Source organism: Phyllobates terribilis, unplaced genomic scaffold (genome assembly GCF_046119375.1).
Source record: "Phyllobates terribilis strain yellow unplaced genomic scaffold, ASM4611937v1 Scaffold_3__8_contigs__length_932513732, whole genome shotgun sequence".
Classification (NCBI taxonomy): domain Eukaryota; kingdom Metazoa; phylum Chordata; class Amphibia; order Anura; family Dendrobatidae; genus Phyllobates; species Phyllobates terribilis.
In genome coordinates this window covers 466473278-466497297 of record NW_027362763.1, presented here as the reverse complement: position 1 = coordinate 466497297, position 24020 = coordinate 466473278, and the positions used below count along the sequence as shown (strand labels likewise).

Sequence of the window (24020 nt, the reverse complement as noted above, 5' to 3'; positions counted from 1 at the left end):
ATAAACTTATCCTCAGAAGCAGAGGTGACTCTTGGTCTTCCTTTCCTGGGGCGGTCCTCATGTGAGGCAGTTTCTTTGTAGCGCTTTATGGTTTTTGCAACTGCACTTGGGGACACTTTCAAAGTTTGCCCAATTTTTCAAACTGACTGACCTTCATTTCTTAAAGTAATGATGGCCACTCGTTTTTATTTACTTAGCTGCTTTTTTCTTGCCATAGTACAAATTCTAACAGTCTATTCAGTAGGACTATCAGCTGTGTATCCACCTGACTTCTGCACAGCACAACCCAATTTATAAGGCAAGAAATCCCACTTATTAAACCTGACAGGGCACACCTGTGAAGTGAATACCATTTCCGGTGACTACCTCTTGAAGCTCATCAAGAGAATGCCAAGAGTGTGCAAAGCAGTCATCAAAGCAAAAGGTGGCTACTTTGAAGAATCTATAATATAAGACATATTTTCAGTTGTTTCACACTTTTTTGTTAAGTATATAATTCCACATGTGTTAATTCATAGTTTTGATGCATTCAGTGTGAATGTACAATTTTCATAGAATCATAGAATCATAGAATGGTAGAGTTGGAAGGGACCTCCTGGGTCATCTGGTCCAACCCCCTGCTCAAAGCAGGATTCACTAGATCATCTCAGACAGATGTCTGTCCAGCCTCTGTTTGAAGACGTCCATTGAAGGGGAACTCACCACCTCTCCTGGCAGCCTGTTCCACTCATTAATCACCCTAACTGTCAAAAAGTTTTTTCTAATATCTAATCTGTGTCTCCTCCCATTTAGTTTCATCCCATTGCTTCTAGTCTTTCCTTGTGCAAATGAGAATAAAGATGATCCTTCTACAATGTGACAGCCCTTGACATATTTGTAGACAGCTATTAAGTCTCCTCTCAGTCTTCTTTTTTGCAAGCTAAACATTCCCAAATCCTGCAACCGTTCCTCATAGGACATGGTTTGCAGACCAGTCACCATTCTGGTCGCTCTTCTCTGAACTTGCTCCAGTTTGTCTATGTCTTTTTTAAAATGTGGTGCCCAAAACTGTACACAGTATTCCAGATGAGGTCTGACCAAAGAGGAGTAAAGACCAATAATGACTTCACGTGATCTAGACTGTATGCTTCTGTTAATACATCCCAGAATTGTATTTGCCTTTCTTGCTGCTGCATCACACTGTTGACTCATGTTCAGTCTATGATCTATTAGTATACCTAAGTCTTTTTCACATATACTGTTGCTTAGCTCTATTCCTCCCATTCTGTATATGTTTTTTTCATTTTTATTGCCCAGATGTAGTACTTTGCATTTTTCCCTGTTAAAAACCATTCTGTTGGTTGCTGCCCACTGCTCCAGTTTATTTAGGTCTTTTTGAATCCTCTCTCTCTCTTCTCTAGTATTAGCTATCCCTCCTAGCTTTGTGTCATCAGCAAATTTAATCAGTTTACTCTCAATTCCTTCATCTAAATCATTGATAAAGATGTTGAACAATACAGGTCCCAGGACGGAGCCCTGTGGTACCCCACTTGAGACATTCATCCAGCTGGATGTGAAGCCATTTACAATCACCCTTTGAGTCCGATCACTAAGCCAGTTATGAATCCACCTAACAGTTGCCTGGTCCATTGCATACTTGGTCATTTTTTCAATAAGGATGGTGTGAGATACTTTGTCAAATGCTTTGCTGAAGTCAAGATATACTATATCTACAGCATTTCCCTGATCCACCCAGTCAGTGATTCTGTCATAGAAGGAAATTAAGTTAGTCTGACATGACTTGTTAGTTATAAACCCATGCTGACTCTGGTTAATCACTTCATTCTTATCCAGGTACTTACATACATGTTGTTTAATAATTTGTTCAAAGATCTTTCCTGGTATAGAAGTCAGACTCACCGGCCTATAGTTCCCTGGGTCCACCTTCTTCCCCTTTTTGAAGATAGGAACAACATTTGCTCTTCTCCAGTCTTCTGGGACTTCTCCTGTTCTCCAAGAATTTTCAAAGATTATGGAGAGTGGTTCTAAAATTTCTTCTACGATCTCCTTCAGTACTCTGGGGTGTAATTCATCTGGACCTGGAGACTTGAACTCATTTATGTTAGCTAAATATTCCCTCACAATCTTTCTGTTTACAGATAACTTGGATTCTTCTATTCCTTTAAAAGGACAGTGAAGATCAGTTGATGTTACATTTTCTTTCTGAGAGAAAACAGATGCAAAATAGGAATTAAAAAGTTTGGCCTTCTCAACATCCTCTCTTACCATTTCTCCATTTTCATCCTGTAAAAATCCTATAGCATCTTTGACTTTTCTTTTACTTTTGACATACCCCCAAAATCCTTTTTTATTGCTTTTGACATCTCTTGCAAGCCTTAATTCATTGTCAGCTTTAGCTAACCTGATACATGCCCTACAGGATCTGCAGACTGCATTATAATCTTCTTTAGATATGCCTCCCTCTTTCCATTTAATAAACATTTCTTTCTTTCTTTTTAGCATGTGTTTAAGTTCTGTGTTCATCCATCCTGGTTTCCTTAAATGCTTCCCATTCTTCCTACTTTTCGGGATTGTTAACGATTGTGCTTTGAGAATCTCATTTTTAAAAATTTCCCATCCTTCCTGGACATTTTTGTCCTTAAGGACATCCAGCCATTGGATCCCTCCTATTCTCTTTCTGAGTCTCTTAAAATCTGCCTTTCTAAAATCTAACCTTGAAGTTAGATTTCAAAGTAATGAAAATACAGAAAAATCTTTAAATGAGAAGGTGTGTCCAAACTTTTGGTCTGTACTGTATATAGTATTCGGACTATAAGACGCACCCCCCACTTTCCTCCAAAATTTTGGAGGAAAAAAATGCGTCTTATAGTCCGAAAAATACAGTACTCCTGCATCTGAGCAAATAAACATTGACAAATCCCCCGGCCCAGATGGAATTCATCCATGGATACTGAGGGAATTGATCTCAGTAATTGACAGACCGCTCTATCTCATATTCTTAGACTCTCTTGTAACAGGATTGGTGCCACAGGATTGGAAGATAGCCAATGTGGTACCGATATTTAAGAAAGGTAAGAAGGTGGATCCAGGTAACTACCGTCCGGTAAGTCTGACATCAGTAGTGTGCAAGGTTTTTGAGGGCATCATAAGAGATGACCTGCAGAGTTATATCGCAGAGAATAATATAATAAATGATAATCAGCATGGATTCATGAAAAATAGGTTGTGTCTAACCAACATGTTGGGTTTCTGTGAGAAGGTAGGTGCAAAATCTGGATGTTGGTAATGCAGCTGATGTGATTTATCTGGACTTTGCAAAGGCATTTGATACTGTACCACATAGCAGCCTTATACTGAAGCTACAGAAGCAAGGATTTGGGGAAACTATATGTAGATGGGTAAGGAATTGGCTAAATGACAGGAAACAAAGAGTCGTCATAAATGGTAGGTTCTCTAAATGGGATATAGTCAGCAGTGGGGTGCAGCAGGGATCTGTGCTAGGACCGATTCTTTTTAATCTCTTTATTAATGACCTTGGGGATGGGATTGAGAGTAAAATGACACCAAACTATGTAGGATATTAAAATCTGATCTTGACATTACAATATTGCAGAACGATCTGGATAAGATGTCTGAATGGGGAAACACTTGGCAAATGAGGTTTAATGTAGATAAATGTAGAGTAATGCACCTAGGACGGAATAATCCTATTGCTGCATACACATTAAATGGGAGTATACTTGAGACTACAGAACAGAAGGATTTGGGTATTCTGGTTACAAGTAAGCTGAGCAGCAGTACTCAATGCCAAGCAGCAGCCGCAAAAGCAAACAAGATTTTAGGGTGTATAAAAAGAGAGATAAAATCCCGCGATCCCAATGTATTGTTACCCCTCTATAACTCACTGGTGAGGTCACATCTAGAATATGGGATCCAGCCTTGGGCTACACATTTTAAAAAATATATTCAGAAGTTAGAGTCAGTTCAAAGGCGGGCTACTAGATTATTACAAGGGATGGAAGGCCCCTCATATGATGAGATAAAAGTTGGGCTTGTTTAGCTTAGAAAAAAGATGCCTCAGAGGAGATCTCTTTTGCATGTATAAATATATTTGTGGTCAGTACAAAGGAGTAGCACATGACTTATTCCTTCCAAAGACCATACTAAGGACCAGGGGACACTCATTACAGGTGGAAGAAAGGCGATTCCAGCACCTAAATAGGAAAGGGTTCTTTACAGTCAGAGCAGTCAGACTGTGGAATGACCTACCACAAGAAGTAGTAATGGCAGATACTATAACAGCTTTCAAAAAAGGGCTGGATGATCTCCTCAGTATACAGAACATTGTGGGTTACAGTTAAATTAGACAAAATGTACGATTGGGGGAGGAAGGTTGAACCTGATGGACCTAGGTCTTTATTCAACCTACGTTACTATGTTACATGACAATCAGAAATTAAGGTGAGATTGAGGGTCTTGTTCCCACTACCTAACTCTTCAACAACAACTCGGCATGAGAAACAAAGCGCTGGTCGCTGCACCATAGTATAAAATAGTACAACATTGGCTAATGCTAAGGTCACATGACAGTATTTTCTTTTTATTCCACAGAATCGGGTCGAATATGCTCACTCTGATGACACTGTAATCAGCATTTCATCAGAGTGTCATTACAGTGTGAGCGGATGAGAATAAGATGGAAAAAAAAATTCTCCATCTTCTCCATTCTGTCAGTCTGTTAAAACTGGACTCCACTCAGATGTCATCCAAGTGCAGTCCGGTGTTTTCCATGGACTTACTGACTTGATAATGGATCCAACTCAGGCATGCTGAGATTTTTTTCCTCAGACCGACTCGTTCCAAGGAAAAACTCAGAGCCCCATAGAATAACATTGGTCCTAGTGCGATCCAATGTTTTGTCAGATCGCATTCAAAATACGGTCATGTGCCCAGCTTATTTTACACAGTCTCTTTGCTTAAAGGGGTTTTCTAACACCAATTTTTTTTACTCATTTTTTTTTTTTTTTAGAAACAATTGACAGTGGTTCAAAAATAACAAAAGGAGTAATACCTTAAAGGGAACCTGGCATGTCAAAAAAACTCTTTTAACCTGTAAATATGGGGTTAATCTGCAGGTTAAGACACTGTGTGGTGCCGAGCATGGAGGAAATGAACCTTACCCCCCGGCAGTGTTCAGCTTACAGTTATAAGGGTGGCGCTGGCCCGGTTTCAGTCACCCCTCAGTGCATAGTGAGCGGTGGCTGTAACTGCACCCCCAGCACTGACTGACAGCTGACCCTAATGCTGAGCTGCTGTCAGTCAGTCGTCGGGGCACGGTTACAGCCACTGCTTTCTATACACAGAGCGGTGACTGAAACCGGGCCAGCGCCACCTCTACGACTGGAAGCCGAGCGTATGCACCAGAGTAACTTCTATGGGTTTAATATTATTTATTAATCATGTATGAGTAGTTACTCTGGTGCACATGCTCCCCGCCAGTTTCTTCCACCCGTGTGGATTTGTTATCCCTTGTTTTCCTGTTTTAAATTTTCTATTCTAATAAAATATGCTTATCCTTTGATATTATGTGGTTGTGTATCTATATGTAGGTTTATATATTTTCATGGTGCCACAACATCCATATGATTGTTTGCTATATCTTTTCTTACAAATACTGAGGTAAAATACTGACCAAATACTCAACGTGTGCACGTGGCCTTAGTCTTTTCTCCTACACCCAGTGTCTATTATTGTCCGCAGCGCTGACATCATGTCAACAGCACTGCAGCCAATGAGTGAGCTCAGAGGCTCTGAGTGACATGTGTCGTCAACTCAGGCAGAGCCGCTGAGCTCACTGATTGGCTGGATAGCTATTGCGAAGACATCAGCGCTGCGGATAATAACAGAAAATTGGAGTCATTGCGTAGATTCAGCATTGGACTTATATGGTAAAAGAACAGTGTGCAGATTGCTAACTGCAGCTGGGAGATAGGGGTTTCTGACACCAGGAAACCTCTTTACGTTAGAAAGAAAAAAATTACATTTTTACTAATCACCTAGAGAGTCCCCTCTTATATTTTCCTTGGAAGTAAAAAGTATAAGGGCGAGCATGGCCAAATTTATCGAGATCAACTTAATGTATATATTACAGTGACTAATATATAGGGGCCCCTGAGGAAGCCACACATGGTGTGGCGATACGCGTGGGGTCTGGTCCTTTGACCTACCTGATGACAGGCACAGGTTTTATGCGACCACACTATTTAGTATGGACTATTGAGTCCTTCTTTCTTTCATGTAGGGTTTTCATTTTACCCACATACACTCATCTTTGTTTGCCCCTTTTTTGTCTGTGCCAACAGAGAAATCATTGTTGCCCTGCATGTGCTACTTTTTTACATGCTTTACTATATGGGGGTTTGTTCATGCATTTTTGATTTGCTTTACTATATGTCATTTGTGACTAGCATTATTATTATGCATGTGTCTCTCCTTTATTCTCTTATATATAGTGTGATGTATTTATATATATATATTTTGATACACTGCATTGTATTGGAGGCAACCATCATGTGTTCATATTTGTGGCATCTGGTGGATCAGGGTGGCCACAACTCTATTATGAGTTTTTGTGGCCAGTATTCTTAGGCCATGGCTTTTTAAATCTTTTTAATCTTATCTTTTGCCTGTAGTTTTGTATTAATAAAATGTGTTATTTTTTAAAGCGGTCCCTGTATATTGTATATTCTTTTCTCTCTTTATATTACTCCCATATTTTCCATTAAATCATTAGATTTTGTCAATGTCAGTATGATGTAATTGGCCCTTTTTTCAGCTTAATTTCTGATGGTGTATTTACATTATTTATTTGGTTGTCCTGGCAAAAGACAAATGATCACAATCTATACGGTTATATCAGTTCTTATTTATACTGGCAGCTCCTAACACATATCCCAAGCTTCATGACTGAGCTATTTTTGCCTCCGAAATATTCTGTCAACACACAAGTAAGAGGAATTTGAACTTCTCCTGAATCTTGCCAATTAACATATTTTTTTATTTGATGCCCAGTTTCAGTAAGCAAGGCGACTTATTACACTTTACACTCTCAAATAATGCAATGGAACAAAATCAGTATGAATAAATAATTTGTATTTTTTTGCAAAGGGAAAAATTCAATCATATCTAGGATTCGGCATTTATCTGAAAACCAGAGTCAACTCAACTCAATGCCATCACCAATCACAATTTCTATTCCAAAAAGTAGTGACAGTTTTTGGATTGACAATTTGCTTTCACACCAAACACTGATGAAAACCCTGTAAGTGTGGGCCACTTTGAGGCCAGAACCCATCAACACCTTAAGTTAACTGAATTCGTAAAATGTGACAATCAAATTAAAAACATACTAGCCATCCTTATTTGTGGCCTTTTTCACATATAATAATTTTAATGTGTCTTATTATCTTACAGAAAGCTCTATAGGAAAATGCATGAAAAAATAATGTACATACTTAAAGTGTTGCATTTACAAAAAAAAATGCCAAGCATCCAAAAATGCACAAAAGTATTAAATATGACACAGTAAGGTTCACTGTATGTAATGCATTTTATATTTTCCTGTTGACCTACAGCTAGCATGGCTAAAAAACAGCCAAGCAGATGTAACAACTGGACAGAAAAAAATAGAAAATCAGCTGATTAGTTGAAAGCAGCTGGTTCAGCCACTGAAGACCCTAGCGTTTAGCTGTAATTAAAATGGCGAAACTGAGGCCCATCACACGTTTTCTGCTGCCACTTTGAGAAGATGAAGCATAGCAGGCTATGGCTTCCAAAGCAAGAGCCACTTACATTTAAAGCACCCATACATATTAGATAAAAGTTACCGATCTGTTAATCATCTAATGTGTATGGGTGCCTTCAAACTCTTTCACGTCAGAGGATGTGGGGAGTAGTGTTGAGCCACCCCCGTAGTGTTCGAGTTCGGTTCGGTTCGTCGAACACCCGTGTGTTCGCCGAACTGTTCGTCGAACACCTTCGAACACCGTTAAAACCAATGGCAGGCAAACAAAAACACATAGAAACACATAGAAAACACCTTCAAAGGTGTCCAAAAGCTGACAAACTGCTCAGAAGACACAACTAACACATGGAAAAGTGACAAGTACATATAGTCATGCGAAAATAAAAGAGGTGGAGGAGTAAAAGGAGGGGGAGACACAGATATAGGCATGTCATGCCCTTCTACAATCCAAAAAGTGAGAAGCCGACACGGCCAGTCCGCTCCTGCCCGTGCCACCTCCGTGTCGCCGGGTTTGTGCCAGAGCCGCGGTGAACCCTGATGGCCAGCCCCCCTCTCCCAATACTGGTGCCTGTCCGCTGGTGGGTCGAGCGAGCCCCCCTGTGGTGGAGGCAGCTCTAAGCTTTTTAATTTAAATTGTCTCTCTAATTTGAATGAATACACTTTAAATCCATTTACAAGGATCTATTGGAGGGCAAGTCTCATGCCAGCAGCCGCGTAATTCCAGCTCCAGTAGCGTCCACTAAAGCTGCTGCAGTTAAAAAGCTTTTATAAGGATCGAGCTCGGCTGTCCACCGCAAGGCATCCTACTGCCAGTCCCAGCCCCTATGCCTTGGGGTGCCTCCTGATGCTCTTCACTGAGTATCCCATGGTCCCGAAGCATTTCCTTTGAAAAAATTAAGTGTCTAAACTACAGGTGGTGTAGCTTGCTTAACAGCCGGGATAATCCGCTGACTAGCAGACACTGCTACTAGGCACAAAGTATTTCCTGGGCTAGATGCAGTTAAAAATTTGTAATTAGATACTCTCGTTGGATGCTGAGAAAGCATTCCATAGAGTCTCCTGGCACGCCATATATGATTCTCTTAAAAAGCTTGGGGTAGGGGTCTAGGGGACCCTTTTATAGCCAAAATCACGGCCCTGTATCGCAATACGTCACCTAGGCTGAAGATAAATGGAACTGTAGCACCCTGAGGGCTCGGTTGCTACAGACGTATTGCACCTCACCCAGAGGTGTGATATCTCACTCTCAGGTAAGGATGGAGTGTGGATCAGGACCCGACACCTGCATGCATTACACCACATTGCCGTGGGGCAGGGCGACCAATATGCCCCTGAGATGGGCACGACAGTCCCTGTCCCTGGCTGGAGTGGGGGGAGGGAACACTGAGGAAGGGGAACCCTGTAGTGCAGGAGCAGGGAGGAAGCAGTTCCTGGGTGCATTGAGAAGGGAGTATAAAAGGTGGGCACCATCTTAGTTCAGTGCAGAGAAGTCTGAGCAGAAGTGGCAGGGAGCAGGGGCTCTGCATGAGCTCTGCTCCGGAGGCGGGCCTAGTAACAGAGGCCCAGGCCTGGAAGAGGGAGAAGGAAGGAAGAGGAGCGGAGAAGGCTCCAGGAACGAGGAATGAAGGGATCCCAGGGGTGCGGACGGGCGAGTCGCCACCGCACGCCCGAATCCACCTGCGTGGAGGGGTCAGGCCAAAGGGGGAGACCGGTCCCCGAACTAGTGGAGGCAGGAAACGACCCTCAGCTAGAAACCGGAGGCTCTGACATTTTATGTGGCGCAGCCCCTCGCTACACCCGCTAGGAAGGCACCACATAGGGTCAGGGAAACTGGCGCCAAGTTTACCAAGAGGAGGCCCGAGGCAGCCGGACAGAAGTGTTGGTAAGAAAGGCCAGACAAAGGACACACAAAGGGGGTCCTGTGAAGTGCTCCAAAGTTATCTGGGAGTTGTCTGAGCCCCTCACCTGGTGAGCACAGTACGACGTGGGCAGCCGTTACCTGCAGACGTGGTCTGGATAATAAGAACTGTGAGTAAAGGCCCTGGACTGCATCACTGACTCCGTGTCGTTACTGCTGCTGCCCTGCACCATCACCCCCATCCTCCGCATACACTGCCCTGAGGCTATACTCTCTGGAGTTATGCTACGCTCTGCTGCACCCACAACACCAGCCTCAGCGGTCTGCCCTGTAGCGGCGGTTCACTCTGACCGCAATCCACGGGTGGCGTAGTCGGACATTTAAACATCAAAACCACATAAATAGTTCCGCCACTGGTTTGACCGCCCTGAGCCACGGAACCGGGTCGCCGCCACGAAGACTACAACCACCAGCATCCACCAAAAAGGGTCCGGCTCCGGGTGTCCCAAGGCCCAGGGGGTGCGTCAGAACATTTTCATCACCTTTCACAATCACCAATGGGACAAGGCAGGGATGTCCTCTGTCCCCTCTCTTATACATCCTAGTGACGGAGCACCTGCTCTCATCAATTCGCCATAACCCCAATATTAGGTGGATTGAGGTGGGAGGCACCGAGTACAAGTGCTCTCTATTTGCTGATGATGTCCTAGTATATATCACTCAATCACATATATCCATCCATGCTGTTATGGCTGAAATAGATCACTTTGTTACATGGTAAAATTTTAAAATCAATGCAGCGAAGTCTGAGGCCCTCGATGTCTCCCTCCCCAAATCCATATAGGATTCCATCCAGTCCAACTTTCCCTTTGCCTGGCCCTCACAGGGTATCAAATACTTAGGAATTCCTATTCATAGAGACCTCTCCCATCTATGTTATCTTAATTTTGGGCCCTTTATTGAACAATTCCATACAGACCACGGTTGGCAAGTTAGAACTGTAAGATTCACTACGTGAACCGCTGGTGTTTTGTGGAAAAGCACATGTACACCGCGTTCCAAATTATTATGCAAAAAGTGTTTAGGAGTGATAAGGGAAGAATTTGTTTGTTTGTCAGTTAAACTCATTGATGGTGATGTGTGTCAGGGCTCTTTATATCACTGTAAGCAATTGCAGACACCTGTGCTAATTAGTTTGGCAGGTGTGTCCAATGAAAGGCAAGACTACTTAAGAAGGCTCTCTCACATTATTAAGCAGCCTACATTTTCTGCCAAAATGGGAAAGAAAAAGGATGTGTCGGCTGCTGAGAAGCAACAAATTGTGGAGTGTTTAGGTCAAGGCATGACTACAATCAACATTGTGCGATGATCAGGATGAAGTGTCTTGGCAATCAAGAAGTATGTAGCTGATTCACAGTACACACGTGTGCGTGCTGATAAGGGCAAATTGAGGACTCTTTCCTACAGGCAATTACGTCAGGTTGAAAGAGCAGCGGCAAAAAAGCCTTGTCATAGCAGCAGACAAGTTTTTGAAGCTGCTTGTGCCTCCAACGTCCCCCGAACAACAAGATGCAGGGTCCTTCAGAGGTTTGCAGCTGTGCATACGCCATCCTGTCGACCTCCTCTATCCACTTCACACAAGCAGAAACGGCTCCAGTGGGCCAAACATTACATGAAGACTGATTTCAAAACTGTTTTGTTCACGGATGAGTGCCGTGCAGCGCTCGATGGTCCAGATGGATGGAGTGGAGGATGGCTGGTTGATGGACACCCCACGCAAACACGGCTACAGCGCCAACAAGGAGGAGGTGGAGTAATGTTTTGAGCTGGAATCATGGGGAGAGAGATTGTCGGCCCCTTTAGGATCCCTGAAGGCGCTAAAGATGAACTCCATAATGTATGTGGATTTTCTCAAACAGCACTTCCTGCCATGGTTCAAGAAGAAGAACCGTGTATTTCACAGCAAGATCATTTTTCTGCATGATAATGCACCATCTCATGCTGCACATAAAACATCTGCATCTCTGGCTGATATGGGCATAAAAGGGGACAAACTTATGGTGTGACCCCCATGCTCCCCTGACCTCTACCCCATTCAGAACCTTTGGAGCATCATTAAAAGGAGTGTCTATGATGGCGGGAGGCAGTTCACATCTAAGCAACAGCTCTGGGAGGGTATTCTGTCCTCATGCAAAACAATTGAAGCAGAAACCATCCAAAACCTGACAAATTCAATGGACGAGAGAGTTCAGAAGCTCCTTTCAAACAAGGGGTCCTATGTGAAAATGTAACATCACCTAGAATAAAGTTTTGAGTTGAAAACTGTTTGATTTCAGTTTCTAACAACCTGCTAATGCTTATAATTTCAAAAATGACCATTTTTTTGGTCTTTATTAAAATGAAAAGGTTGATCGAAAAGTTTGGGGGATCTAAGAGTGTGGCAACCCAGTAGTCATGATTACTTCGAATTCTGACAATATGAGGGTCATGCTGCAGGTAGTGCAGCAAGAAGGCACTTATGTGTCTTGCGCATCTCGGAGCCCCAAAATTATTTTCCGGGCTAGATGCAGCTAAAAATTATTTTTAATTTTAAATCTGGTGGAGCTTATTATAGATGGCCTAATAGGATCAGTGCTGCACACTGCTACAAAGCCCAAATTATTTTCCAGTCAAGATACAGATAAACATGATTAGTAATTTGAAAGCTTAAAACTTTTGGTAGGGTGATTTTAACCAATCATCAAGCTTTTACTCTCCCCAGGATGACACAGGGGTAGAAAAGTCGTTTCGGATCCATGATTTGTTCATCTTTATGAACGTGAGTCTGTCTACATTATCAGTGGAGAGCCGCGTGCGCTTATCTGTCAGCACACCACCAGCAGCGCTGAACACACGTTCAGACAGAACGCTGGCTGCGGGGCATGCCAAGATCTCCAAGGCGTAAGTGGCTAGCTCCGGCCATTTATCCAGATTGGAAGCCCAAAAAGAGCAAGGGTCCAGTGACACAGTCGTGGCTTCAATGTTTACTTGGAGATACTCCTGTACCATCGTCTCTAGGCGTTGACTATGTGTCAGACTTCTTGTCTCCTGTGGCCTTGCAAAGGATGGGCTAAAAAAGTGGTGAAATGATTCCGCAAAATTGATGTTACCAGCAGATACTGTGGTTCTGTTACGGTTTGAGTGCTGAACACTTGACGGTCCCACGGTTGGCAAGTTGGAACTGTGAGATTCACTACGTGCACCACTGGTATTTTGTGGAAAAGCACATGTAAGATTCTGCAACAGTCTCTGCTGATACTCCTGCATGCGTGCATCCCTTTCTATGGCAGGAATAATTTCTGCAAATTTACTTTTGTACCGGGGATCTAACAGTGTGGCAACCCAGTAGTCAGGATTATTTCTAATTCTCACAATTCGAGGGTCATGTTGCAGGTAGTGCAGCAAGAAGGCACTCATGTGTGTTGCGCATCCAGGAGCACCAAGTCCCTGTTGTGTTGGTGGCGAGGTAACAATCATGCTTCCTTCCTCTGTCCTCTCCCCCCAACCTCGCACAACAGAAATGTGATCAAGGTCTCCCTCATCTGATGAGTCTTCCATCAGTTCGTCCTCCACTTCTTCCTGGGCTCCTGCACCTTCCTCACTAGTTTGGCTGCTACCATGCGCCCTGGTAAAACCATCTCCCCCACCCTCACATGCCTGCCGCCTTGGTGCTGCCGACCTTCTGGACCTTGCAGATGTTAGCCCTTCCGCATACAACTCCTCCTCCTCTACTTCCTCCACCTCCTCTTGTGCCACCACCTGACTCCGAATTCTGTTTAACATGTGCTCCAGCATGTAAATCACCGGAATAGTCATGCTGATAATGGCATCGTCAGCACTAAACATCTTCGTCGCCATTTCAAACCTGTGCAGAAGGGTGCATAGGTCCCTGATCTGAGACCACTCCTCCAGCGTGATTTGCCCCACCTCTGGATCTCGTTGGCCCAGGCTATACGTCAGAACGTATTGCACCAGGGCTTGTCGGTGCTGCCACAGTCGCTGCAACATGTGCAGAGTTGAATTCCACCGGGTAGGCACATCGCATTTTAGCCGGTGAAGTGGCAGGCCCAATGACTTCTGTAGAGATGTAAGTCGCTGAGCTGCGGGATGCGAACGGCGGAAGTGAGCACACAGCGACCGTGCCCTCTGCAGAAGGCCATCTAGTCTGGGATAGTGGGCTAAAAATTGCTGGACAACCAGGTTCAACACGTGAGCCATACAAGGCACGTGTGTGACATTGCCCCGGCGAAGGGCCGCACCCAGGTTTGCAGCATTGTCGCACACGGCCTTCCCTGGTTTCAGGTCCAGTGGAGACAACCATTCATGAAATTGGTTCTCCAGAGCTGACCACAACTCCTCAGCTGTGTGACTCACATTTCCCAGACATTTCAATGTAAAAACCGCCTGATGACGTTGAGCCCTACTGCCAGCATAGTAAGGAGGTGTGCAGGATCCCTTCTGCGCAGTTAGAAAGCTTGTGGCATGACCAGACAGGCTTTGGGTGCAGGTGGAAGACCGAGAGGAGGTTGAGGAGGCAGAAGCAGTGGAGGAACTTTGACATAAAGAGGATTGACGCACAACTCATGGGGACGGCAAGACTTGGACAGCAGCCCCTTGTCCTGCTGTCACCATAGTTACCCAGTGCCCAGTCAGCGACATGTAACGCCCCTGTCCATGCCTACTCGTTCAAGTGTCTGTGGTGAAATGCACCCTGTCACACACAGAGTTTCTCAAAGAAGCGGTGATGTTGTGTGCGACATGCTGGTGGAGCGCAGGCACACCTTTCTTTGAGAAGTAGTGCCGACTGGGCATCTGGTACTGGGGCACTGCGACGGACATAAGGTCTCGAAAATCCTCTGTGTCCACCAGGCGGAAAGGCAGCATTTCTGTAGCCAAGAGCTTGCAGATGGTGAAATTCAACCTCTTAGCTTTCTCATGGCTAGGAGGAAATGGTCTTTTACTTGTCCACATCTGAGGGACCGAGGGCTGGCTATTGTGCTTAGACGGGGTTGATAAGGGTGTCCCCGGCAAACTGCCGGTCTGTGAGGAAGATGCAGGCGGACATGTTAGGTTGCCTTCATCCAAAGGTGGTGCTATCGATGTCGGACAGCGCTCAACACCAGCTGGTGTTACCACCTCCAAAGAAAATGATGACCTGCCAATCACGCTGGCTGTTGCGGGTAAAGAGGTGGCAGGTCTGCGCCCCAAAACAGGTGTGACTGCTGTCCCCCCAGTCACAGAGGATGAAGAGGCCGCGGATGCACAAGATATGGCAGACGGTGGTTGGCCCGGCCGGCTAGGCCGCATTGTAGCACACTGAGCTTCCCACTGCAACTTATGCTTCATGTCCATGTGCCGGTTCATGCATGAAGTACTCAAACTATGTATTTTTTGGCCTCTACTTAGCTTTTGCTGACAAATGTTACAGATAACACGAGTTGGGTCATCTTTATCGATCTGAAAAAATGCCCAGGCTATGCAAGGCTTAGCACCCATGCGACCTGAAGAGCCACCACGACTTGTGGTGAGAGGCAGAGTTGTGTTTGAGGATGCAGTTGTTGACGTGCTTCCAGTACTACGTCTCTGTCCAGGAAGGCGCAACCTGACCTCGTCGTCACTAGCATCTTCCTCCACCTCCTCTGCTGACCTCATCTCTTGGCTGACTGTGGGTTGACAGTAAGTGGGATCTCCGACCTCATCATCATCACCCTGTGCGTTATCACACCCGTCGTCCTCAGAGCCAACCTGTTCCTGCCCTGACAAAAAACTAAAGTTGTCGCTCCAATCAGGTATTTGAGTCTTATCATCGTCTTCCTCATTGTCTCCACCAACAGGAGTTACAGTTTGGGAATGAGGGTCTACATTATGGTCAGAACCTTCTGCGTCTGGTCCTGGATCCGACTCATAAAGATTCTGGGCATCAGTGCAGATCATTTCCTCGTCTGGATTCACAGAAGCGCTGGAGTCGACCTCTGATTCCCAGGCTATAGTATGAGTAAACAGCTCTGCAGACTCAACCATCTGTTCTACCTCATACTCAGACGGGCAGCTGGATATTTGGGAGCTGTGAGGAAGCAAGTGCGATTTGGGTGACACCTTTGAGGACTGGAGTATTTGTGATGTTGAAGTTGATGTGGAGGAGAGCCCACTTAAAGGAGCACTTGATATCCGTTGAAGCACCTGCTGTTTTTGTGCCTCATCTGGAATTTGTAGCGATTGGCGTGGCCGTAAGAAAGGGATCTTATCACATTGTCCGCTAAAAGAAGTAGACATTTTAGTTTGGCTGGAAGATGGTCTTTCTTCTGCAGATGTTACTGTTGCTTTAACACCTACCCCACGGACACAACCTTTTTTCCCCTTCCCAACACGCCTATTCCCCTTTCCACCAGCAGCAGCCCTTTTTCCACTCATTTTGGTGGTTAACTAATTCACAACTCTGGAGTTGTTTGCACAAAAAAACAATGGATGGTAACCGAGCAGAGCTGAGTGGCCAAACTGTGGTATTAGGCCAAAACTATTGGCTGGGTTAGATGCAGAAAAAAATTATTTTGAATTTGCAACCTGATGGAGGTCAGTATAGATGGACTAATAGAGAAAGTCCGACACACTACTAGAAGGCCAAATATTTTTTCAGAGGTAGATGCAGAAAAAAATATATTCAGTTTGCAACCTGATGGAGGTCAGTATAGATGGACTAATACAACAAGTCCCGCACACAGCTAGAAGCCCAAATATTTTTTCAGAGGTACTGTAGATGCAGATAAAAATTATTTTTAATTTGCAACCTGATGGAGGTCAGTATAGATGGACTAATAGAGAAAGTCCGACACACTACTAGTGTTATGTTCTGCTACCAAAGCTAAGGAAAGAGAGGAGATCTGTCCCTACTATAAGACTCAGCTGAATCCCTACGATGTAACAGGGAACCTGATCCTGCGATCAGACCTGCTAAAGTCCTAATCTAGTCTGTACGGAGACCTATAGATTTGGGGAGGGAATCCCTACAAGTACTAAGGACTGGGAGGAATATGGGACACCTCCTAACAGAAATAGTAGCAGACAGACGAACAAACAAAATAGATAGAACATAGAGGTCCGTAGACCAAGCAAACTAACAGAGTTAGATACAGAGCACAGGCTAGCTAGAAAGTAGATATACAATGAAGTCCAGCAAAGCCAGAAGGGCGGAGCAGGATTAAATAGGCCAACAAGGTCATGTGACCAGCAAAGGAAAAAAAACCTAACAGCAAGGTTCTAACAGTACCCCCCCTTCTAAGAGGATCCTCCGGATCCCCTAGGACCAGGCTTATCAGGAAATCTCCTGTGAAACGCTCTGATAAGTCTGGACGCGGAAACATCATCTGACCTCACCCAAGAGTTATCCTCGGGTCCGAAACCTTTCCAGGCCACAAGATACTGCAAACTACCTCTATACCGTCTAGAGTCAAGGATGCGAGAAATTTCATATTCCCCGTCCTCCACCACCGGAGGAACAGAGGCAGAGGCGTCACCATCCGACACAACAGCTTTTTTTAACAGAGAGACATGAAAGACCGGATTAATTCTCCAGGAGGTAGGAACCTCCAACCTAACAGCAGATTGGTTGACAACCTGAAGCACCTTAAAGGGCCCTACAAACTTGGGACCCAATTTCTTAGAAGGAATCCTCAACCGCAGATTCCTAGAGGACAACCAAACCATGTCACCAACAGCGAACAAAACCTCCTGTCGTTTCCTATCAAAGTAGTCTTTAGATTTTCTGTTGGCCTCCTGAAGATTACCACGCACATCCGTCCAAACTCTTTCCAAATCACCGGAAAAATTCTCCTCCTCAGGCACGGCAGATCCCAACTTGGAGAACGACCCAAACGACGGATGTCTCCCAGAACAACAAAAAAAAGGCGAACAACCAGCAGAAGAAGATGTATGATTGTTCAGAGCAAATTCGGCAAGTGGCAGAAACTCAGACCACCCCTCTTGATTGTCTGCCACAAAACAACGCAAGAACTGCTCAACATCCTGGTTTTTCCTTTCTGTCTGGCCATTAGATTCAGGATGATATCCGGACGAAAACGACAAATGAATTCCCAACCTGTCACAAAAGGCACGCCAAAAACGAGCCACGAACTGAGGACCCCTATCAGAAACAATGTCAGTAGGAACGCCATGAAGTCTGACAATTTCCTTGACAAAGGCCTTAGCGAGAGTTTTAGCGCAGGGCAGTTTGACGAAGGGAACCAAGTGACACATCTTGCTAAAACGGTCCACGACCACCCAGATGACAGTAAAACCCTCAGAGGGGGGAAGGTCAGTTATAAAGTCCATAGCCAAATGTGTCCAAGGAGCACTGGGGACCTCCAAAGGACAAAGCAACCCCGCAGCAGGAGTATGTGAGGACTTAGATCTAGCACATATAGTACATTGGCGCACCCACTTAATGACTTCCTTCTGCCATCCAGGCCACCAAAAACTGCGACCCACCAGTCTCTTGGTCTCAGAGATTCCGGGATGACCTGCCAACCGAGATTCGTGACACTCAACAAACAAATCTCTCCTAAAGGTCCCAGGCACAAACAACCTCCCATGAGGAGTGTTAGATGGGGCATTCTCCTGAGCTTTAAGAATCTCATCTTCCAAAACGGAGTCTAAAGCAGCTATCACAACACCTTTTTGTAAAATGTTTTCCTCTTTCTCAGCACCGACTATGGGAGAAAAACTGCGAGACAAGGCATCCGCCTTAACATTCTTAGTACCAGGGATGTAAGTAACGGAGAAATTAAACCGCGAGAAAAACAGTGCCCACCTAGCCTGACGGGCATTCAGGCGCTTGGCAGCGTCAAGATATATCAGATTTTTATGATCCGTAAGAACCTGAACGGGAAATTCCGCACCTTCCAAGAAGTGGCGCCAGTGTTCAAATGCGAGTTTAATAGCCAATAATTCCCGATTACCAATATCGTAATTCAATTCAGTCTCCGAAAATTTTTTTGAAAAAAATGCACAGGGATGTAATCCATCCCCGTTATCCTGAGACAATACTGCGCCAACCCCCACAGAGGAAGCATCAACCTCAACCAAAAACGGCCTAGTAACATCAGGCTGCATAAGGATGGGAGCAGAGGTGAACCTCTCCTTGAGATACACAAAAGCTTCAATGGCCTCAGAAGACCACTGAACCGCATCAGCACCTTTCCTGGTGAGATCAGTCAGAGGTTTGACAATACTAGAAAAATTTTTTATGAATTTTCTATAGTAATTGGCGAAACCCAAAAACCTCTGTATCGATTTCAAACCAATAGGCCTAGGCCATTCCTGCACAGCCTGAACCTTAACCGGATCCATCTCAAAACCTTTGCTGGAGATAATGTAGCCCAAAAAACTAATTCTCTGTACAGCGAACTCACATTTCTCCAGCTTAGCAAAAAGCGAATTGTCCATTAATAACTGTAATACCTCACGCACGCTCCGCCAATGAGACTCCAGATCTGGCGAATAAATCAAAATGTCATCCAAATACACAACCACATTTTTACCGATCAAAGGTCTAAGGATGTCATTAATCAGATTCTGAAAAAATGCAGGAGCATTAGTAAGACCAAAAGGCATAACCAGATTCTCAAAATGACCCACAGGAGTGTTAAAAGCAGTCTTCCATTCATCACCCTCCTTCATGCGCAACAGATTGTATGCCCCCTTAAGGTCAATTTTAGAGAACCACTTGGCCCCCAATAACTGGTTAAACAGATCAGGAATCAATGGCAGTGGGTAAGGATTGCGTACCGTAATTTTGTTAATCTCACGAAAATCCAGACAAGGACGTAAACCGCCGTCCTTTTTTTTTACAAAAAAAAATCCAACCGCCACAGGAGACTTAGAGGGCCTAATGTGACCGGCGGCCAAACTTGTCTGTATGTATTCCTCCAAAGCCTTCCTCTCAGGAATAGTAAGGTTAAATAAACGACTTTTAGGAAGAGTCGCTCCAGGGACAAATTCAATAGAACAATCATAGTCTCTATGGGGAGGCAAAACCTGCGATTCTTTCTCAGAAAAAACTCTCCAAAAATCCTGAATAGGAACAGGCAATTCTCCCCTATCCAAAGCTGCAATACGCCCGTTACAACACTTGTCATAACATTTATGGCTCCAGGATTTAATTTCACTGGTAGACCAATCCAGTACAGGATTGTGCAATTTTAACCAGGGCAAACCCAATATTACTGGAGAAGGCAAGTTATTCAACACTACCAAATCCAATTTCTCATGGTGAACACCATTAATAGTGAGAGGAAATTCACTGACCTTGAGAGTAATATTCTTCAAAGGGGAGCCATCCACAGAAACCACAGCAATGGGGGATGATAAAGGTTCAGGTTTTAAATTGAGTTTTTCCACGAATCCCCCATCAATAACATTCAGTGTAGACCCGCAATCAACAAACACCCGAAATTCCATTAATTTTTCCTGAGCAATCGTGGAAGCAGCTAAAAATACACCCTTGGAATTTAAACAGGCAATACGGGCGTGACTGACCATTTTTTTTTCTTTCTTCATACGAAGCTCACAGCCTTTAATCAAATGACCAGATTTCCCGCAATAGAAACACAAGCCTTCTGAAAAACGACGGTGTTTTTCTTGAGAGCGAGGTGCCACCGATCCAATCTCCATCGGTTCACCACTGTTAGTACACACATTATCATAACCAGAAACTGACATAGCAGAGGATTTGCTCTCATTAACCCTAGCACGCAGTCTTCTATCCACCCGTATAGCTAATTGCATAGCCTGTTGCAAATCCTCAGGTGTAGGATAAGCAATTAGCAGGTCTTTAACCTTTTCACTGAGCCCAGCAAGAAATAGACTTTTCAGAGCAGAATCGTTCCACCCTGTTTGAGTGGACCAACGACGAAAATGTGTACAATATTTTTCCATATTACCTGATCCTTGTTTTAAACGTCTCAACTCAGTCTCAGCTGATGCCACATGGTCAGGATCATCATATAATAGTCCTAAAGCAGAAAAAAAACTATCCACTGATCTGAAGCATGTATCACTAGGTTGCAAAGAAAAGGCCCACTCCTGAGGCTCTTTGCGCAAAAGTGACATTATGAACCCTACGCGCTGGGATTCATCCCCAGAGGACTTGGGTCTCAAACGAAAATACAATAAGCAAGCATTTTTAAATGAAAAAAATTCTCGATGTTCACCAAAAAATAAATCCGGCAAACATACCTTAGGCTCCAAGAAATATGCTCCAGGACAGTTACTCACGTGCTGACGGAGCTCGGCCACTTCCAGAGAGAGTCCCTGCAGGTGTTTAGCCAAATCCTGAACCGACACCATGATGGAACAAAAAAAAATCTTTCCTTAGAGAATTTACAGGCTGGACTTACTGTTATGTTCTGCTACCAAAGCTAAGGAAAGAGAGGAGATCTGTCCCTACTATAAGACTCAGCTGAATCCCTACGATGTAACAGGGAACCTGATCCTGCGATCAGACCTGCTAAAGTCCTAATCTAGTCTGTACGGAGACCTATAGATTTGGGGAGGGAATCCCTACAAGTACTAAGGACTGGGAGGAATATGGGACACCTCCTAACAGAAATAGTAGCAGACAGACGAACAAACAAAATAGATAGAACATAGAGGTCCGTAGACCAAGCAAACTAACAGAGTTAGATACAGAGCACAGGCTAGCTAGAAAGTAGATATACAATGAAGTCCAGCAAAGCCAGAAGGGCGGAGCAGGATTAAATAGGCCAACAAGGTCATGTGACCAGCAAAGGAAAAAAAACCTAACAGCAAGGTTCTAACAACTAGAAGGCCAAATATTTTTTCAGAGGTAGATGCAGAAAAAAATATATTCAGTTTGCAACCTGATGGAGGTCAGTATAGATGGACTAATACAACAAGTCCCACACACAGCTAGAAGCCCAATATTTTTTCAGAGGTAGATGCAGAAAAAAATATATTCAGTTTGCAACCTGATGGAGGTCAGTATAGATGGACTAATAGAACAAGTCCCACACACTGCTAGAAGCCCAAATATTTTTTCAGAGGTAGATGCAGAAAAAAATATATTCAGTTTGCAACCTGATGGAGGTCAGTATAGATGGATTAATAGAACAAGACCCACACACAGCTAGAAGCCCAATATTTTTTCAGAGGTAGATGCAGAAAAAAATATATTCAGTTTGCAACCTGATGGAGGTCAGTATAGATGGACTAATAGAACAAGTCCCACACACTGCTAGAAGCCCAAATATTTTTTCAGAGGTACTGTAGATGCAGATAAAAATTAGTTTTAATTTGCAACCTGATGGAGGTCAGTATAGATGGACTAATAGAGAAAGTCCGACACACTACTAGAAGGCCAAATATTTTTTCAGAGGTAGATGCAGAAAAAAATATATTCAGTTTGCAACCTGATGGAGGTCAGTATAGATGGATTAATAGAACAAGACCCACACACAGCTAGAAGCCCAATATTTTTTCAGAGGTAGATGCAGAAAAAAATATATTCAGTTTGCAACCTGATGGAGGTCAGTATAGATGGACTAATAGAACAAGTCCCACACACTGCTAGAAGCCCAAATATTTTTTCAGAGGTACTGTAGATGCAGATAAAAATTAGTTTTAATTTGCAACCTGATGGAGGTCAGTATAGATGGACTAATAGAGAAAGTCCGACACACTACTAGAAGGCCAAATATTTTTTCAGAGGTAGATGCAGAAAAAAATATATTCAGTTTGCAACCTGATGGAGGTCAGTATAGATGGACTAATAGAACAAGTCCCACACACTGCTAGAAGCCCAAATATTTTTTCAGAGGTACTGTAGATGCAGATAAAAATTAGTTTTAATTTGCAACCTGATGGAGGTCAGTATAGATGGACTAATAGAGAAAGTCCGACACACTACTAGAAGGCCAAATATTTTTTCAGAGGTAGATGCAGAAAAAAATATATTCAGTTTGCAACCTGATGGAGGTCAGTATAGATGGACTAATACAACAAGTCCCGCACACAGCTAGAAGCCCAAATATTTTTTCAGAGGTACTGTAGATGCAGATAAAAATTATTTTTAATTTGCAACCTGATGGAGGTCAGTATAGATGGACTAATAGAGAAAGTCCGACACACTACTAGAAGGCCAAATATTTTTTCAGAGGTAGATGCAGAAAAAAATATATTCAGTTTGCAACCTGATGGAGGTCAGTATAGATGGACTAATAGAGAAAGTCCGACACACTACTAGAAGGCCAAAAATTTTTTCAGAGGTAGATGCAGAAAAAAATATATTCAGTTTGCAACCTGATGGAGGTCAGTATAGATGGATTAATAGAACAAGACCCACACACAGCTAGAAGCCCAATATTTTTTCAGAGGTAGATGCAGAAAAAACTATATTCAGTTTGCAACCTGATGGAGGTCAGTATAGATGGACTAATAGAACAAGTCCCACACACTGCTAGAAGCCCAAATATTTTTTCAGAGGTACTGTAGATGCAGATAAAAATTAGTTTTAATTTGCAACCTGATGGAGGTCAGTATAGATGGACTAATAGAATGATGCTATGCCCAAAAGATTTTACTTCACTAGGTGCAGTAAAAAAATTGGTATTCTATACACAGGTGGTATATCTTGCAACACAGATAGGCTACTCCACTGACTAACACACTCTGCAATAGGCCAAAAAGGATTAGCTTTGCTAGATTCAGCCAAATGCTGTGAAAAAAACTTGCACAGCACTGGCACAGACCTGCCTGGCAAAAACTGATAGGAACTCATGTAACCTAGTCCTGAAAAGGACTCCAATTACAATTAGTCTTTACTCCCACAACCTATCTATTTAAGAGCACAGACCTCCCTGATAAAAGTCGTAGGAAATGCTGTAACCTAGTCCTTAAAAGGACTGCAATCACAACTATTCCCTACTCCCAAGCTATCTGTATATTTGTGCGAAAATTGGCTTGAAATTAACAAGGTATAGCGCACACAGCAACAGGGGTGCCGTCTAACACGCAGCTGCAGCAGTGAGAAAATGGTGGCGACGGGGAAAATGGCTTGGTCTTATAGGGCAAGGACATGTGACATACACTGCCAATGACACATGCCCTTGCTTGTGTGAAAAAAAGCACTTCGCTCCGTGTGTGCGCTGCTGATAGGCTGACAGATTGCACCTCCCCACTGCAAATGCGGGAAAGAGAAAAAAAAATGGAGATCTTCATTGTTCCTGCAGAGATCCATCCCCTGCCCCTCCCCCCACCCCGCTGTACACTCAAACTGCGTATTAACATTAATTTTCATCATTACTGAGA

General features: G+C 43.8%; 1 protein-coding gene across 2 annotated transcripts in view; it reads right to left on the bottom strand.

Annotated features, from left to right (window-relative positions):
* Positions 1–24020, bottom strand: part of SOBP (sine oculis binding protein homolog) — a 291131-nt gene that overhangs the window by 214059 nt on the left and 53052 nt on the right. The gene's annotated exons all lie outside the window — the stretch shown is intronic.